Source organism: Oratosquilla oratoria, chromosome 11, assembly GCF_046742065.1.
Source record: "Oratosquilla oratoria isolate Oo_2021 chromosome 11, ASM4674206v1, whole genome shotgun sequence".
Taxonomy (NCBI): domain Eukaryota; kingdom Metazoa; phylum Arthropoda; class Malacostraca; order Stomatopoda; family Squillidae; genus Oratosquilla; species Oratosquilla oratoria.
This window is the reverse complement of record NC_134787.1, coordinates 34,029,619-34,044,935: the sequence shown is the minus strand read 5'-3', so window position 1 is coordinate 34,044,935 and position 15,317 is coordinate 34,029,619. Positions and strand designations below refer to the sequence as shown.

Here is a 15,317-nt window from a genome sequence, read left to right as displayed (position 1 = left end):
ATAACGACGGAACACGTCTTATCTACTCACTAAAGTCTGAAAGAGTTTCATATTTTTCTAAGAAAAATCAAGATAAAAACATGAATTTCCAGGTTAAAGAAAATTGGGTCATTCGGGTACAGACAGACAGGTACACAAAATTCAGAATATGTGGACGTGTGCACGAGCGCAAGCATATACAAACAACACACACACACACACACACACACACACACACACACACACACACACACACACACACACACACACACACACACACACACACACACACACACACGTGTGCGTGTAAGGTCAAAGCATTACCCATAGATCGGTCATACGAGCTCTGAGCTCTCTTACGTGAGGGAAATAGCTGTCGATCACGAGTCCAACACGTGATCCAAAAGACCAAGGTAAATCACACACACTGAATTATTGATTCATGGATTGTATTGTATAAATTATAGACAGTCAAATAAAATGTGAGAATTTATTCTTATACTTGACCGATGGGAATGCAGAGACGCATAACTGTTCTGTATTCTAGTTGTAAGCAAAGTGAATATGACTTGTGGTAACGGGCATGGAATTGCCTAGTGTAGACCTTATGGTCTCTTGCAGTCTCTTCCATTCTTATGTTCTTATCTAACACCGGTTACAAAAAAGACGAGAATGCCCTCAGCAACATCATTACACAGAACGTCACCCTCACCAACCCCGACATCAAAGTTAACTTCATTTTGTACTACGAAACTATGACAACAAAGAATCTTGTCATCAAGAGCAGCTGCCTCCTCCTGACAGACACCCTTCAAGAGGTCAGTGTTACATACCCATATTCGTGCAACATCGATGATTGTAAACACCGCACTACCACATACATCGATGACCTCTACAATCCTATCAAAACAGTTCTCATTCCATCTCGAAAACGGTGTCATCGAATGGCACACTCTTACTAAAAGTATGCTCAATTCCAATATTAAAATCCTCTTCAAGGAAAGCGATCTCTGCTACCTCACCATGGCCAAAACCGTATTAGATAGTCAAGAACAACCTTCCATCAATATACAGCTTATGCCTGATAAGCATGATAATATATATCATATGATATATATCATAAATAGGGGAGTTTATGCCGAAACAAATTATCTTTGAGATTAGCTCTTATACCTTTAGAGTTCAAAGGTTCACCTTTTTACCGTTACGTAACCCCAGCGTCATCAGACCACCGATCCGTATCCCCATTAACCTGACAGAATATAGAATGGTAATATATTAAGACTAATTAAATGTATAATGATACCGCAATGTATGTCAAATGGTTCAAATTGTAATGATTTGATTCATTAGTGAAGTATTAACATCAATAACAATGTACAGTGATACTTACACATACAGGAGTGAAACTATAGTTACTTTATTACCAACCAGTATTAAACTTTCTTTCTCCCTCTCTCTTTCTCTCTCTTTCTCTCTCGCTCTCTCTCTCTACAAATTTAAATGTTTACGTGATTTTTCGTTAGTCATCGAAGCAGCCCAGCAAACTGTCCTGGGAACCCCAGCTTTAGATAATGACACTTCCTTTGGCAGTGCCAAGGGGCCATAATACCAGCCGCTAACATGGTCATAGCAAAAGGACTAAGCTGAACCCATTGTTTGTGCATCAGATCATAGAATTTTAACAAACTTTCTAGGTTTAAAACAGCGATAAGATATTCACACAGAGACGCACGCACACGTGTATGAAAATGTATGACTCGTTTGTTTATTCATCTGTTTATCTATTCATTTATCTAGATATTTGGGAATGGATGCTAAGAGGAGATTGTTTGAAGGAGTGATTGTACCGACAGCACTGTACGGGGCAGAAACATGGAACATAAGAGAGGAAGAGAGGAGGTGTTTAAATGTTTTTGAGATGAAATGCCTGACAAGTATGATAGGGTTTACTAAGCTAGATAGAGTGAGAAATGAGGAGGTGAGGAGGTGAGGAGGAGAACACGGGTGGAAAGGTAATTGGGAGATAGGGTCGATGAAAGAGTATTGGGATGGTTTGGACACATGGAAAGAATGAGTGAAGAAAGAGGTGGAAGAAGTGAACATGAAGGGGCGTCCTAGGATGAGATGGGTGGATGGGGCAAAAGAGGCATTGGGGAAGAGAGGAATGTCTGTTGAGGAAGGACGGGAGAGGACAGAAGATAGGGGTGAGTGGAGAAGGATTGGGTATGGATGATGCTGTGATGCATGAGGGGGAGTGGTGGGGGATGGGGGGTGAGGGAGTATGCATGAGAAATAAATTGACGCAGCCCAAAGGGATTTCTCCCAGTCTTCTCATTTTCTGTATGAGGAGACGGAGAGGGGGGGGGGGTCGTCGAATTAATGAAGTGGCCTTGCTGTGGATGTGGTGTGTCTTGCGACACTACTTCTGACCCAGGGCAGTGAACAAGATGCAGGAATGACCGTCATCCAGGAGGTGCCAAGATAAGAGGGAGGGAAGAGGGTGGAGGGGAGTGGAGTATGTTGGGGATGTATTGGGTGGGAGTGGTTTCTATGCCTTTTTCTTTTGGTTACCTCCCTTGTAAGGGGGGGAAAAGCCTTTGGTATATGTATGTATGTATTACTATCATTATCATAATTGTTAATATTGTTGCTCTGATTATTATAATTGTTGATATTATTATTGTTGTTGTTACTATCATTATTATTATTATTATTATTATTATTATTATTATTATTATTATTATTATTATTATTATTATTATTATTATTATTATTGTTGTTGTTGTTGTTGTTGTTGTTTGTTGTTGTATTATTATTATTATTATTATTATTGTTATTATTATTATTATTATTATTATTATTATTATTACTATTATTATTATTATCATTATTGTTATTATTACTATTATTATTATTATCATTGTCATTATTATTATTATTATTGTTGTTGTTGTTGTTGTTATTATTATTGTTATCATTATTATTATTATTATTATTATTATTATTATTATTATTATTATTATTATTATTATTATTATTAATAATAATAATAGTTATTAATATTATTATTGTTATTATAATTATGTTTAACATTATCATTATAATTATTGCTATTATTCATTATTATTATTATCATCGTTATTATCATATTATAACTATTATCATTATCATTAATAACACTATTATTATCTTCGTATTAGATTTGAATATTTTGGTCTCTAGCCTGATCTGCTTACATGGCTTTACAAAACGATCAAAGATGGACGTTCCACTGGAACCGAGTGGCCCGCCATATGTTTGGATGCAGGTAACATCCAGGACGATCAAAATACCGAAAGGCCGCCCTGTGGCCTTAATGAGATAATATTCCATCGAAATCTCTTTCAGACCGGGGGCTGCACCATCAGTGACATAAGACAGCATAGTCCTCCTTAGCCTAAATCAAACATGTGAATTTCGCCGCTGGATTGATGGGGGATCTAAAACGTGGATCTAGTTGACCTAGAATGGGATTCCGCTCCTTAAATCTGCTGCTGGACAAGAGCTGTTTTGTTTGTGAATTCGCACATTTGTGGTATTGAGAAACACATATACACATGGATATACACACACATGCAAACACGCATATATGCACACACACACGCACTTAATTTTCTGACATGTTTCATTGAATTGGATGGCAAGTTCAGAATTGTTCATTTTCTTCAGTAGATTTTCTTTATTCTTTATGGTGTTTTTATTCTCTCTCTCTCTCTCTCTCTCTCTTTTGTTCTTGTTGGCGATTTCTCCATTGGTCATCGTTGTAACCAGTTCGTAACTTTAGGACCCTGATCTTTCCTCTGTAGCATTATGTTGTTTCTTCAGTGGTAGAAGTGGGGATGCGTGCGGCAGACCATAAATCCCGTACTCAAGGCTCTTCATTACTCCTCTCTCTCTCTGATCTGATCAGCCATTAGTCGCAAAGCAAGGTGGCTAGGCATCGGAGAAGGACATCCTCATCCTTGTAGCCCGCCATTAAATCCCTCTCACTCCTTGTTTAAATCAAGTGACAGTTACACTTAAACAATAACACTTCGAATTCCCGATTAAAAGGCAGCACGCTAGACAAGAATTCATTTTGTCACGGCAGACACTGGGAGGGTGGTCCGAGTCCTTTGCACACACGCACATTCTTGCATGCCTCACGATCACGCACACAGTGACGGCACTACGTACCTGAGCATGATACTCCAGATATCGTTTCTTTTTCATTTTTGTGCACCGTATCATAGTGTTCTTACACATTATACCCTTGCTCAAATTGGGGAGGGAACAGTAGTGGATAGTAGTGTTAGTGAAACTTTCAAACCGTGAAGGGTGATTGAACTTAGATTTTCAACGTAAGAAAAACACTACGTGTGTGTGTGTATTCACCTAGTTGTATTATGCGGGAAGAGAGCTGTGCTCGTAGTGACCCGTCTTTGTATCTTTCAGCATCTGATTTGTTCTTAAATTCTTGTATAGTTTTTGGACACACTGTTGCCTCATCTAATTTGTTTCAGATATCTACCACTCTGTGTGGGAACTATTCTTTTTCAGATCTCTTCTATTACTATCCTTTTTGAGTGTGTGTGTGTGTGTGTGTGTGTGTGTGTGTGTGTGTGTGTGTGTGTGTGTGTGTGTGTGTGTGTGTGTGTGTGTGTGTGTGTGTGTGTGTGTGTGTAAATGTATGTGTATGTGTGTGTAAATGTATGTGTATTTACATATTTACACAGAACCTTTCCTGTAACACAACATATTGATTTGTGATAATCAATTCTTGTCTCACAATCCTCTTTATTCCACTCTATTATCATCATCAATGCCCTCTTTCCGCCCTTCCTTCCCCTTAACCCATGACGTCATTCACTCCTTCGCTACGGTGACACTGACCTTGAATATTTCATTCTGGTTAATATTAAACGATTTTGTTCGGCTGAGGGTCCAGACTCGGGGTCTTAGCCTGTTAACACTCGAAAGTCTACCCCATCCCTAAGCAAAATTATCCGATCTCTTTTTCTCTATCTTGGCACTTGTCAAGTGTTCTTCATGACATAGATTGTACACACCACGATAACCACGTGGCATGGAACGTGCGTCATGTCGCCCACGACCTGACGCTACTCTGACAGTGCGACCCCGTTTGACCCAACCTAACCTAATCCAGTGCAATTATGTATACCACGCGGTATATACCTGCCGCATGCACCATTTCCTCCCTAACATCACTCAAACGCTGCACCTACTCTATAAAGTCCTTCACGTTGAGTAAAACAGGAATTGGGGTCGCAGATTAGTGATCTTTCCTATCCTCGGGAATCAGTTCGATTTCAGGCTTCAAGGATTTTATAGCTTCTGTGGTGCAGTGGTCTAAGGCTCTGCGAAAGTTGATCTTACAGGTGGCTGAGAGCAATGGGTTCGAATCCTGCATGCAACTGTCATAGAAATTATCGGATTGATGTCACTGCTATTAGCGAATTTCTCTCATAGTTACAATGGCGATAAGCGTGAAAGGGATTTGTTCCGATCCTTACCCCTTACCACTGGTGAGCTTGGTCCTTGAGTAAAACAGTAATTGGGGTCGCAGATTAGTGATCTTTCCTATCCTCGGGAATCAGTTCGGTTCCAGGCTTCAAAGATTTTATAGCTTCTGTGGTGTAGTGGTCTAAGGCTCTGCGAAAGTTTATCTTACTTTTTCTTTTTGGCTACCCCCCGTGCAGGGGGAAAAAGCCTTTGGTATATGTATGTATGTACAATGCACTTTAATTCTAAGCCATCAACATCGGAAGAACCGATATTGATGGCGTACCTGATGGTGCAATGGTCTAAGTCACTACAGCACTGGTCACGTGCTTGCCATAGGTTCGAGTCCTCGGGCGTACCACGTTTCAATTTCTGCACGTGCCTCCACGGTTCTTCCGATGTTGATGGCTTAGACTTAAAGTGCATTGTGGTTGATAATATAATATATAATATATATATATATATATATATTATACATACACACACACACACACACACACACACACACACACACACGAGTATTTATGGGAGATGCCATGTAGGCTATTTTTCGTTTATTATAACCTCGTCCTGGTGTCGAGGAGACAATGTCGCTTGGTCAGAACATTGCTAAGCGATTCTATTCATTAGACTCCTTAATGAGACGCATGGTTCGCTGTGGTCTTGGTCTACGATCATGTGTTCATCTCATTATCAACAGCAGTTACCCTCCCGGATGTGAGCACATTCTATGGGTCATGCTGTGATCTTACACGCTCAGTAATACCATCATTTGTTTGCGTGTATCTGTGTGTTTTCGTGTGCGTATTTGTGTTTCAATCCATTCTTGCAAACTTATTTAGGTCGTCTCTCGCAGAGCGAGTAAAGATGAGGTGCCTACGCCACGAGATCCTGGGTAGCTGTGACTGAAGCAGTCACCTTTACCTTATCCGCTTTAAGGACCGATGTAGCAGGGAACAGTCACTACTGGGAATCGGTGAAGGGTGCGGGATTCGAACCTACATGTGAATGCGAGACTAGCATGCTCCCGCCACCAGCAAGGTGAGTAACGGTGGGAAAAAAATCTGGAGGATGCTAAAAGCGTTGGCTCCACAGGGACACAGCCTCATCCTACCAGAGGACAATGACAGGAAAGAAATATATAACATCGCGTTTTAAAAGTTATATATAAGAATAAACTTTAATTATGTGAAGCCGCCCATGAGTGGAATATAATCCTATGTCGATAAACAGAATAAAGTTAGACGATTGTCCTGTTGACATTTCTTTATCCTCTTCGTTTTGGTAAAGGCTGGAAAGCTTTGTTGAATAGATTCGTCAGTATTTAGCAGACGATCAGTGAGCAGGTGTCTGCTTTCGAATATAGTGTGTGTGTGTGTGTGTGTGTGTGTGTGTGTGTGTGTGTGTGTGTGTGTGTGCGTATGTACATACCATGCGTGCGTTGGTGCGTCTATACCTTCGTAAAAACCTCGACACCGATATGACAAAGTTGAAAAATTAATGTTTCTCATATAAACGTCAATTTTTCAACTGAAACAGTTGGCTCTGTCTACAGATGTTGGATACCCAAATGTTTCGCCCCTGGAGTGCAGTGGCACATTGTTAACGTTTTCAAGAATGAAAAAGAAACGAAATAAAATTATTTATCTATTAGTAGCGGGTAAATCTCGACCGGACGCCGAGCATCCCTCGGAGCTCCACCCTTATATTAGCCGAGTGCACTTGATTGTCTTTTGTTTCAGCGTCGTCTATACGGCGAGGCATCGCGTTCAAGAGGGTCAGACGTTTGCATATGCGAAATGCGTGTTCACATACAAGTGAAAGTCAGAAAACACATACATCTATGCGCACGCGAGCACATGAGCGTATACATACGGGCAGTGTCGTCTCGTAGCTAGAATTGGTGAGGGGTGCTGCTCCAGAAATTGTTTGCCTTTATATATTGTATAAACGGAAACAGATATAAAAGAAAAATTTATTCACAAACTTGATAAAATTCTAAAAGAACAAAATCTTTTATTCAAAATTACCTAAATTGATCCATTCATTTGAAAATTAAATCCATTCTTCTTCTTTTAATTTGCGCAAAAAGATCCCTAATTTTCTCCTTGACCTCTGGATGACATTACTTTACACCAGCACATCAGGGTCGCCACTGCGGGAGCGACAGTGCTCTCTCGTAGCCTCGCCCTGCCGCTGGAACTGTGAAGTGCACAGTTCCATACAAAGATTTTTTTTTTTTTTTTTTATATATAAACTGGGGCTTTACGTCATAGTGATGTTTTTTTCAGCTTAATTAAGGATAATATATTGTACTTCTACAATTATCAAGAAAGAATTAAAGAAAAAAGGACTAATTATATTGAATGTTATCGATCCAGTGGAAACAGGGGGTGCTGTAGTTTCAGTGCCTATGCAAGCTGCCACTGCTAACAGGCATGCACATACATCCACATGTGTGCAGGCACACACACACATTTGGACATTCATACATACACACTCATAAACAACAAATGGGTGTTAGCTAGGTGTGAACTGGGCCTAAGATGGGTTGCCTTCACTGGGCCACTATTATGTGGTGGAAATGACCATTTGGTATAGGGATATATGGTAAGAGTTGTTTGCAAATTGTATAAGGTTTGTTTCTTTTGAACAAATTCTGCATTTACTACTGATATTGTTGTTGAATTTCTTATTGTCATTGTAACTCCCAAACTATTAAAGCAATATAGGTGCCGGTATAGTATGTGGCCTACAAATTTTTTCTTTGGTATAGTATGTGGTCTACCGGACTTTAATTTCAGTATGAACCTGTCTCTAAAGCTAGTTTGGGAGTGCTAACTGCAGCCAAATTAAGTGGAACACACTGAAGAATGCACCCAGCTCTGACACTTTGGCAATGTATAAACTGAAATAGTTGAAACCAAGGAGGATATTAGAGTATTTATATAACCAGTATGAAGATATGAATTTTCTTTATTTGAACACAAGTTCGGTTTTCGGCGTGATCAAGAAGTGTGGGCAAATTTCCTGCAATTCAGCCCACTCAGTTTTTGTAGGGGGAAAAAGCCTTTGGTATATGTATGTATGTACAGTGCACTTTAATTCTAAGCCATCAACATCAGAAGAACCGATGTTGATGGCGTACCTGATGGTGCAATGGTCTAAGTCACTACAGCACTGGTCACGTGCTTGCCATAGGTTCGAGTCCTCGGGCGTACCACGTTTCAATTTCTGCACGTGCCTCCACGGTTCTTCCGATGTTTATTGCTTAGACTTAAAGTGCACTGTGGTTGATAAGATAATATATATAATATATATATATATATATATATATATATATATATATATATATATATATATAGATATATATATATTATACATACACACACGCACAAGTATTTATGGGAGATGCCATAAAGGCTCTTTTCGTTTATTATAACCTCGTCCTGGTGTCGAGGAGACAATGTCGCTTGGTCAGAACATTGCTAAGCGATTCTATTCATTAGACTCCTTAAAGAGACGCATGGTTCGCTGTGGTCTTGGTCTACGATCATGTGTTCATCTCATTATCAACAGCAGTTACCCTCCCGGATGTGAGCACATTCTATGGGTCATGCTGTGATCTTACACGCACAGTAATACCATCATTTGTGTGCTTGTATCTGTGTGTTTTCGTGTGCGTATTTGTGTTTCAATCCATTCTTGCAAACTTATTTAGGTCGTCTCTCGCAGAGCGAGTAAAGATGAGGTGCCTACGCCACGAGGTCCTGGGTAGCTGTGACTGAAGCAGTCGCCTTTACCTTATGCGCTTTAAGGACCGATGTAGCAGGGAACAGTCATTACTGGGAATCGGTGAAGGGTGCGGGATTCGAACCTACATGTGAATGCGAGACTAGCATGCTCCCGCCACCAGCAGGGTGAGTAACGGTGGGAAAAAAAATCTGGAGGATGCTAAAAGCGTTGGCTCCACAGGGACACAGCCTCATCCTACCAGAGGACAATGACAGGAACGCTAAACGAGTCCTGTAGGAAGCAATAGAAAGAACAAGGAACCGAAAGACACTGAAAGACAACACACTGCTGCATGCCAGACGCCCTGATATCCACCCCTCTGAATCCTCTCTCCCACAAAAGGACAGAGTCCACTTGGCCAGACTGCGATGCGGCCACCACCCAGCACTTCTAAGCTACCAGAAGAGGTTGGATGACTGCATCGTGAACAGCTGCCCAGGATGTAACACTTCACCCCATACCATACAACACATAATGGCAGACTGCATTATACACAATCATGCACACAAACAACACAACATACATTATAAAGGATTTGTGGGAAAACCCACTTTCGGCTGTGGCATTCCTTGGGGAGATGGGACTGCTCAGACAGACAGTCTAGGGAACGACGACGACGACAACAATAACAAGGAACCGACGTACGAACACACGTTCCATGGACTCTGTTGATCGCAAAGATGAAATTGTTTACGAACAGGTTCCTTCCCCTACTCTAGGACCACACCATCAAATGGACAGTCAAAAGACTGCCACAGGTGGGGGGGGGGGGGTTGACCACTGGGAAAGATATCTATATACCAATACCTTTCGGTAAGGCTGATTTATAGGATTTATGGCCTTTAGCCAAGTGCCAGAGCCACATTTAGATAAGGGCTTATCATCCTCCAGGTAATGAAAATAATTTGCCGACAATGATAAGAAATATATAACATCGCGTTTTAAAAGTTATATACATAAGAATAAACTTTAATTATGTGAAGCCGCCCATGAGTGGAATATAATCCTATGTCGATAAACAGAATAAAGTTATACGATTGTCCTGTTGACATTTCTTTATCCTCTTCGTTTTGGTAAAGGCTGGAAAGCTTAGAATAGATTCGTCAGTATTTAGCAGACGATCAGTGAGCAGGTGTCTGCTTTCGAATATAGTGTGCATATGTACATACCATGCGTGCGTTGGTGCGTCTATACCTTCGTAAAAACCTCGACACCGATATGACAAAGTTGAAAAATTAATGTTTATCAATTTTTCAACTGAAACAGTTAGCTGTCTACAGATGTTGGATACCCAAATATTTCGCCCCTGGAGTGCAGTGGCGCATTGTTAACGTTTTAAAGAATGGAAAAGAAACGAAATAAAATTATTCATTTATTAGTAGCGGTTAAATCTCGACCGGACGTCGAGCATCCCTCGGAGCTCCACCCTCATATTAGCCGCGAGCACATGAGCGTATACATACGGGCAGTGTCGGCTCGTAGCTAGAATTGGTGAGGGGTGCTGCTCCAGAAATTGTTTGCCTTTATATATTGTATAAACGGAAACAGATATAAAAGACAAATTTATTCACAAACTTGATAAAATTCTAAAAGAACAAAATCTTTTATTCAAAATTACCTAAATTGATCCATTCATTTGAAAATTAAATCCATACTTCTTGGTTTAATTTGCGCGAAAAGATCCCTAATTTTCTCCTTGACCTCTGGATGACATTACTTTACACCAGCACGTCAGGGTCGCCACTGCGGGAGTGCGGGAGCGACAGTGCTCTCTCGTAGCCTCGCCCTACCGCTGGAACTGTGAAGCGCACATTTCCATACAAAGAGTTTTTTTTTTTTTTTATATAAACTGGGGCTTTGCGACGTCATAGTGATTTTTTTTCAGCTTAATTAAGGATAATATATTGTACTTGTACAATTATCAAGAAAGAATTAAAGAAAAAAGACTAATTATATTGAATGTTATCGATCCAGTGGAAACAGGGGGTGCTGTAGTTTCAGTGCCTATGCAAGCTGCCACTGCTAACAGGCATGCACATACATCCACATGTGTGCAGGCACACACACACATTTGGACATTCATACATACACACTCATAAACAACAAATGGGTGTTAGCTAGGTGTGAACTGGGCCTAAGATGGGTTGCCTTCACTGGGCCACTATTATGTGGTGGAAATGACCATTTGGTATAGGGATATATGGTAAGAGTTGTTTGCAAATTGTATAAGGTTTGTTTCTTTTGAACAAATTCTGCATTTGCTACTGATATTGTTGTTGAATTTCTTATTGTCATTGTAACTCCCAAACTATTAAAGCAATATAGGTGCCGGTATAGTATGTGGCCTACGAAATTTTTCTTTGGTATAGTATGTGGTCTACCGGACTTTTATTTCAGTATGAACCTGTCTCTTAAGCTAGTTTGGGAGTGCTAACTGCAGCCAAATTAAGCGGAACACACTGAAGAATGCACCCAGCTCTGACACTTTGGCAATGTATAAACTGAAATAGTTGAAACCAAGGAGGATATTAGAGTATTTATAAAACCAGTGTGAAGATATGAATTTTATTTATTTGAACACAAGTTCGGTTTTCGGCGTGATCAAGAAGTGTGGGCAAATTTCCTGCAATTCAGCCCACTCAGTTTTGTAGGGGGAAAAAGCCTTTGGTATATGTATGTATGTACAATGCACTTTAATTATAAGCCATCAACATCAGAAGAACCGATGTTGATGGCGTACCTGATGGTGCAATGGTCTAAGTCAGTACAGCACTGGTCACGTGCTTGCATAGGTTCGAGTCCTCGGGCGTACCACGTTTCAATTTCTGCACGTGCCTCCACGGTTCTTCCGATGTTGATGGCTTAGACTTAAAGTGCACTGTGGTTGATAAGATAATATATAATATATATATATATATATATATATATATATATATTATACATACACACACACACACACACACACAAGTATTTATGGGAGATGCCATGAAGGCTCTTTTCGTTTATTATAACCTCGTCCTGGTGTCGAGGAGACAATGTCGCTTGGTCAGAACATTGCTAAGCGATTCTATTCATTAGACTCCTTAATGAGACGCATGGTTCGCTGTGGTCTTGGTCTACGATCATGTGTTCATCTCATTATCAACAGCAGTTACCCTCCCGGATGAGAGCACATTCTATGGGTCATGCTGTGATCTTACACGCTCAGTAATACCATCATTTGTTTGCGTGTACCTGTGTGTTTTCGTGTGCGTATTTGTGTTTCAATCCATTCTTGCAAACTTATTTAGGTCGTCTCTCGCAGAGCGAGTGAAGATGAGGTGCCTACGCCACGAGGTCCTGGGTAGCTGTGACTGAAGCAGTCACCTTTACCTTATGCGCTTTAAGGACCGATGTAGCAGGGAACAGTCACTACTGGGAATCGGTGAAGAGTACGGGATTCGAACCTACATGTGAATGCGAGACTAGCATGCTCCCGCCACCAGCAGGGTGAGTAACGGTGGGAAAAAAAATCTGGAGGATGCTAAAAGCGTTGGCTCCACAGGGACACAGCCTCATCCTACCAGAGGACAATGACAGGAACGCTAAACGAGTCCTGTAGGAAGCAATAGAAAGAACAAGGAACCGAAAGACACTGAAAGACAACACACTGCTGCATGCCAGACCCCCTGATATCCACCCTTCTGAATCCTCTCTCCCACAAAAGGACAGAGTCCACTTGGCCAGACTGCGGTGAGGCCACCACCCAGCACTTCTAAGCTACCAGAAGAGGCTGGATGACCGCATTGTGAACAGCTGCCCAGGATGTAACACTTCACCCCATACCATACAACACATAATGGAAGACTGCATTATACACAATCATGCACACAAACAACACAACATACATTATAAAGGATTTGTGGGAAAACCCACTTTCGGCTGTGGCATTCCTTGGGGAGACGGGACTGCTCGGACAGACAGTTTAGGGAATGACGACGACAACAACAACAACAAGGAACCGACGTAAAACACACGTTCCATGGACCCTGCTGATCGCAAAGGTGAAATTGTTTACGAACATGTTACTACCCCTACTCTAGGACCACACCATCAAATGGACAGTCAAAAGACTGCCACAGGTGGGGGGGGGGGGGTTGACCACTGGGAAAGATATCTATATACCAATACCTTTCGGTAAGATTGATTTATAAGATTTATGGCCTTTTGCCAAGCGCCGGAGCCAAATTTAGATAAGGCCTTATAATCCTCCAGGTAATGAAAATAATTTGCCGACAATTATAAAGAAATGTATAACATCGCGTTTTAAAAGTAATATATAAGAATAAACTTTGTGAAGCCGCCCATGAGTGGAATATAATCCTATGTCGATTAACAGAATAAAGTTAGACTTGACTGTCCTGTTGAATTTTTTTTATCCTCTTCGTTTTGGTAAAGGCTGGGAAGCTTAGAATAGATTCGTCAGTATTTAGCAGACGATCAGTGAGCAGGTGTCTGCTTTCGAATATAGTGTGCGTATGTACATACTATGCGTGCGTTGGTGCGTCTATACCTTCGTAAATACCTCGACACCGATATGACAAAGTTGAAAAATTAATGTTTATCAATTTTTCAACTGAAACAGTTGGCTCTGTCTACAGATGTTGGATACCCAAATGTTTCGCCCCTGGAGTGCAGTGGCGCATTGTTAACGTTTTTAAGAATGGAAAAGAAACGAAATAAAATTATTCATTTATTAGTAGCGGTTAAATCTCGACCGGACGTCGAGCATCCCTCGGAGCTCCACCCTCATATTAGCCGAGTACACTCGATTGTCTTTTGTTTCAGCGTCGTCTATACGGCGAGGCATCGCGTTCAAGAGGGTCAGACGTTTGCATATGCGAAATGCGTGTTCACATACAAGCGAGTCAGAAAAAACATACATCTATGCGCACGCGAGCACATGAGCGTATACATACGGGCAGTGTCGGCTCGTAGCTAGAATTGGTGAGGGGTGCTGCTCCAGAAATTGTTTGCCTTTATATATTGTATAAACGGAAACAGATATAAAAGGAAAATTTATTCACAAACTTGATAAAATTCTAAAAGAACAAAACCTTTTATTCAAAATAACCTAAATTGATCCATTCATTTGAAAATTAAATCCATTCTTCTTCTTTTAATTTGCGCAAAAAGATCCCTAATTTTCTCCTTGACCTCTGGATGACATTACTTTACACCAGCACATCAGGGTCGCCACTGCGGGAGCGACAGTGCTCTCTCGTAGCCTCGCCCTGCCGCTGGAACTGTGAAGTGCACAGTTCCATACAAAGATTTTTGTATTTTTTCTTTTTTTCTTTTTTATAAACTGGGGCTTTGCGACGTCACAGTGAATTCTTTTTTTTTCAGCTTAATTAAGGATTATATATTGTACTTGTACATGTACTTCTACAAGTATCAAGAAAGAATTAAAGAAAAAAGGACTAATTATATTGAATGTTATCGATCCAGTGGAAACAGGGGGTGCTGTAGTTTCAGTGCCTATGCAAGCTGCCACTGCTAACAGGCATGCACATACATCCACATGTGTGCAGGCACACACACACATTTGGACATTCATACATACACACTCATAAACAACAAATGGGTGTTAGCTAGGTGTGAACTGGGCCTAAGATGGGTTGCCTTCACTGGGCCACTATTATGTGGTGGAAATGACCATTTGGTATAGGGATATATGGTAAGAGTTGTTTGCAAATTGTATAAGGTTTGTTTCTTTTGAACAAATTCTGCATTTGCTACTGATATTGTTGTTGAATTTCTTATTGTCATTGTAACTCCCAAACTATTAATGCAATATAGGTGCCGGTATAGTATGTGGCCTACGAAATTTTTCTTTGGTAGTATGTGGTCTACCGGACTTTAATCTCAATATGAACCTGTCTCTAAAGCTAGTTTGGGAGTGCTAACTGCAGCCAAATTAAGCGGAACACACTGAAGAATGCACCCAGCTCTGACAC

The 15,317-nt window shown here is 40.7% G+C and overlaps 1 protein-coding gene across 5 annotated transcripts in view; it reads right to left on the bottom strand.

Annotated features, from left to right (window-relative positions):
• Positions 1-8,483: 8,483 nt before the first annotated feature.
• The window catches only part of LOC143029719 (putative ATP-dependent RNA helicase DDX10), a 61,297-nt gene continuing 54,463 nt past the window's right edge, over positions 8,484-15,317 (bottom strand). For all 5 annotated transcript variants that reach the window (XM_076192579.1, XM_076192583.1, XM_076192580.1 and 2 more), the window contains one exon: positions 8,484-8,510. The gene's annotated coding sequence lies outside the window, so the exon portion shown is untranslated. The remainder of the gene's footprint in view (positions 8,511-15,317) is intronic.